The sequence below is a fragment of the Arachis stenosperma genome, chromosome 7 (assembly GCF_014773155.1).
Source record: "Arachis stenosperma cultivar V10309 chromosome 7, arast.V10309.gnm1.PFL2, whole genome shotgun sequence".
Lineage (NCBI taxonomy): Eukaryota > Viridiplantae > Streptophyta > Magnoliopsida > Fabales > Fabaceae > Arachis > Arachis stenosperma.
In genome coordinates this window covers 42,614,695-42,619,518 of record NC_080383.1, presented here as the reverse complement: position 1 = coordinate 42,619,518, position 4,824 = coordinate 42,614,695, and the positions used below count along the sequence as shown (strand labels likewise).

Sequence of the window (4,824 nt, the reverse complement as noted above, 5' to 3'; positions counted from 1 at the left end):
ACCATTATTGTTATTGAAACCTTGTTGAGGTCTCTCTTGATTCTTCCATGAGAAATTTGGATGATTTCTCCATGAAGAATTATAGGTGTTTCCATAGGGTTCTCCTAGGTAATTCACCTCTTCCATTGAAGGGTTCTCAGGATCATAGGCTTCTTCTTCAGATGAAGCATCCTTAGTACTGCTTGGTGCATTTTGCATTCCAGACAGACTTTGAGAAATCAAATTGACTTGTTGAGTCAATATCTTGTTCTGAGCCAATATGGCATTCAGAGCATCAATCTCAAGAACTCCTTTCTTCTGATTAGTCCCATTGTTCACAGGATTCCTTTCAGAAGTGTACATGAATTGGTTATTTGCAACCATTTCAATTAGCTCTTGAGCTTCTGTAGGCGTCTTCTTCAAATGAAGAGATCCTCCAGCAGAGCTATCCAAAGACATCTTGGATAGTTCAGAGAGACCATCATAGAAAATACCTATGATGCTCCATTCAGAAAGCATGTCAGATGGACATTTTCTGATCAATTGTTTGTATCTTTCCCAAGCTTCATAGAGGGATTCTCCATCCTTTTGTCTGAAGGTTTGGACTTCCACTCTAAGCTTACTCAATTTTTGAGGTGGAAAGAACTTTGCCAAGAAGGCATTGACTAGCTTTTCCCATGAGTCCAGGCTTTCTTTAGGTTGTGAGTCCAACCATGTCCTAGCTCTGTCTCTTACAGCAAAAGGGAATAGCATAAGTCTGTAGACCTCAGGGTCAACCCCATGAGTCTTGACAGTGTCACAGATTTGCAAGAATTCAGCTAAAAACTGATGAGGATCTTCCAATGGAAGTCCATGGAACTTGCAATTCTGTTGCATTAGAGAAACTAATTGAGGCTTAAGCTCAAAGTTGTTTGCTCCAATGGCAGGGATAGAGATGCTTCTCCCATAGAAGTCGGGAGTAGGTGCAGTAAAGTCACCCAGCACCTTCCTTGCATTATTGGCATTGTTGTTGTTTTCGGCTGCCATGGCTTCTTCTTCTTTGAAGATTTCTGTTAGGTCCTCTGCAGAGAGTTGTGCCTTAGCTTCTCTTAGCTTTCGCTTCAAGGTCCTTTCAGGTTCAGGGTCAGCTTCAACAAGAATGCTTTTGTCTTTGTTCCTGCTCATATGAAAGAGAAGAGAACAAGAAAATGTGGAATCCTCTATGTCATAGTACAGAGATTCTTTGAGGTGTCAGAAGAACAGAAAAATGGAAGAAAGAGGTAGAAGAATTCGAACTTGATCAGAGAGAGTTTGAATTGTGCATTGAGAAGGAGTGGTACTTCATAAATAAAAGGATGTGGGAAGAGGGGAAGAGAATTTTCGAAAATTAATTAAAAAGTTTTTAAAATCATTTTGAAAAATTGATTGATAATTTTCGAAAACTCAAAGTGGAAAAGAATTCAAGTGGTTTTTGAAAAAGATTTTGAAATTAGAAGTCAAAAAGATTTTATTGAAAACTATTTTGAAAAAGATGAGGTTAAGAAGATATGATTGGTTAAAAAAATGTGATTGAGAAGATATGATTTGAAAACAATTTTAAAAAGATTTGATTTTAAAAATTAATGACTTACCTAACAAGAAAAGATATGATTCAAACATTAAACCTTTCTCAACAGAAAAGGCAACATACTTGGAATGTTTAATCAAATCATTAATTGTTAGCAAGTATCTTTGAAAAAGGAAAGAAATTGATTTTGAAAACATTTGATTGAAAAGATATGATTTGAAAAAGATTTGATTTTGAAAAACTTTGAAAACTTGAAAAAAAATTTGATTTGAAAACAAAATCCTCCCCCTTGTGCCATCCTGGCGTTAAACGCCCAGAATGGTATCCATTCTGGCGTTTAACGCCCAAAATGCTACCTTTTTGGGCGTTAGACGCCCAACCAGGTACCCTGGCTGGCGTTTAAACGCCAGTCTGTCCTTCTTCACTGGGCGTTTTGAACGCCCAGCTTTTTCTGTGTAATTCCTCTGCTGCATGTTCTTAATCTTCAGTTCCCTGTACTATTGACTTGAAAATAGAACCAAGATCAAATAAACAATACATGCAAGACACCAAACTTAAAATTAGACACTAGACTCAAACAAGAAACATAAAATCTTTTTGGTTTTTTTTTTATTTTTAAAAATTTTTTTGTGCTTTTTTCGAAAATTGTATGGAAATAGAAAATAAAAGTTTCAGAATTCTTAATTCGGATTCCAGGAATCATTGCAATGCTAGTCTAAGACTCCGGTCCAGGAATTAGACATGGCTTCACAGCCAGCCAAGCTTTCAAAGAAAGCTTCGGTCCAAAACACTAGACATGGCCAATGGCCAGCCAAGCCTTAGCAGATCATTGCTCCAATAGCAAGATTGATAGAGATCAACAAGCTCTTGTGATGATTAGTTGAAACCTCGGTCCAATAAGATTAGGCATGGCTTCTCAGCCAGCCAGATTTCAACAGATCATCTTGAAACACTAGAATTCCTTCTTAAGAACTCTGAAGAAAAATACCTAATCTAAGCAACAAGATGAACCGTCAGTTGTCCATACACAAAACAATCCCCGGCAACGGCGCCAAAAACTTGGTGCGCGAAATTGTGATCACTACACAACTTTGCACAACTAACCAGCAAGTGCACTGGGTCGTCCAAGTAATACCTTACGCGAGTAAGGGTCGATCCCACGGAGATTGTTGGTATGAAGCAAGCTATGGTCACCTTGTAAATCTGAGTCAGGCAGACTCAAATGGGTATAGTGATATACGAATAAAGCATAAAGATAAAGATAGAGGTACTTATGTAATTCATTGGTAGGAACTTCAGATAAACGTATGAAGATGCCTTCCCTTCCGTCTCTCTGCTTTCCTACTGTCTTCATCCAATCCTTCTTACTCCTTTCCATGGCAAGCTTATGTAGGGTTTCACCGTTGTCAGTGGCTACCTCCCATCCTCTCAGTGAAAATGTTCCTATGCTCTGTCACAGCATATGGCTAATCAGCTGTCGGTTCTCGGTCAGGCCGGAATAGAATCCAGTGATTCTTTTGCGTCTGTCACTAACGCCCCGCCTGCTAGGAGTTTGAAGCACGTCACAGTCATTCAATCATTGAATCCTACTCAGAATACCACAGACAAGGTTTAGACCTTCCGGATTCTCTTGAATGCCGCCATCAGTTCTCGCCTATACCACGAAGACTCTGATCTCACGGAATGGCTGGCTCGTTTGTCAGGCAAGCACTCGGTTGTCAGGCGATCAACCATGCATCGTGTATCAGGAATCCAAGAGATATTCACTAGAGCCTTGATTGCTTGTAGAACAAAAGTGGTTGTCAGTCACTTTGTTCATAGGTGAGAATGATGATGAGTGTCACGGATCATCACATTCATCAAGTTGAAGAACAAGTGATATCTTGGACAAAGAACAAGCGGAATTGAATAGAAGAACAATAGTAATTGCATTAATACTCGAGGTACAGCAGAGCTCCACACCTTAATCTATGGTGTGTAGAAACTCCACCGTTGAAAATACATAAGAACAAGGTCTAGGCATGGCCGAATGGCCAGCCTCCCAAAGTGAGTTCAATCATAAAAACATGATCAAAAGCTATCTAATACAATAGCAAAAGGTCCTACTTATAGAAAACTAGTAGCCTAGGGTGTACAGAGATGAGTAAATGACATAAAAATCCACTTCCGGGCCCACTTGGTGTGTGCTTGGGCTGAGCAATGAAGCAATTTCGTGTAGAGACTCTTCTTGGAGTTAAACGCCAGCTTTTATGCCAGTTTGGGCGTTTAACTCCCATTTAGGTGCCAGTTCCGGCGTTTAACGCTGGAATTTCTGAGGGTGACTTTGAACGCCGGTTTGGGCCATCAAATCTTGGGCAAAGTATGGACTATCATATATTTCTGGAAAGCCCAGGATGTCTACTTTCCAACGCCGTTGAGAGCGCGCCAATTGGGCTTCTGTAGCTCCAGAAAATCCACTTCTAGTGCAGGGAGGTCAGAATCCAACAGCATCTGCAGTCCTTTTCAGTCTCTGGATCAGATTTTTGCTCAGGTCTCTCAATTTCAGCCAGAAAATACCTGAAATCACAGAAAAACACACAAACTCATAGTAAAGTCCAGAAAGGTGAATTTTAACTAAAAACTAACTAGATCATACTAAAAATATACTAAAAACAATGCCAAAAAGCGTACAAATTATCCGCTCATCAGTGGCTCCGCAGCTTGTGCTCTTTGTGTTCCTTTCCTTGCCAGTGGTATAAGAGTAGTGTTCTCGTTACCTTTCTTGGTGGCCATCCTGAAAGGAAACGAGAAAAGACATTAGCAGTCAATGTTTATAGCAATGAGAAGAATAGGAAAGGTGGTAATCAATGCACAGGTATGGATAATGATGTGAACACATGGTCATGACTACATGTGGCAAATCAACAGTGGAAATATAGCAAGTGCATGTGAGAAAAATTGAATGCAAGGTCTTTATTGGCATGCCGGCAAAGGGCATGAGAAGCATAGGTCAAGCATTCAATGTCCAAATTAGATTACCAAGTCGCTCAAATTAATAAGACGTTTGTAAAAACAATTATATCTAAGTAATAAAATAGAAAAGGGGTTTTGTGAAAAGCAGGCATATAGAGTAGTAGATTTAAAAGAAATCTAAAAATAGTGCGAAATGCCATATGGGCGTTTTCACAAACACATAGCATGCATGTTAAATAAGGTATGGAAAGTATTAATTAGAACATGCAATTAACCCTTATAATAATATGTAATTGTTTAAACAAATCCCAAACAATCCATAAGCAACATAAAAATAATGACCCAAA

General features: G+C 39.1%; 1 non-coding gene across 1 annotated transcript; it reads left to right on the top strand.

Moving 5' to 3' along the window:
• Positions 1–496: 496 nt before the first annotated feature.
• Positions 497–600, top strand: LOC130942417 (small nucleolar RNA R71). The gene has a single exon (XR_009070987.1). It is a non-coding gene; the product is annotated as a small nucleolar RNA R71 (small nucleolar RNA).
• The last annotated feature ends 4,224 nt before the right edge of the window (positions 601–4,824 follow it).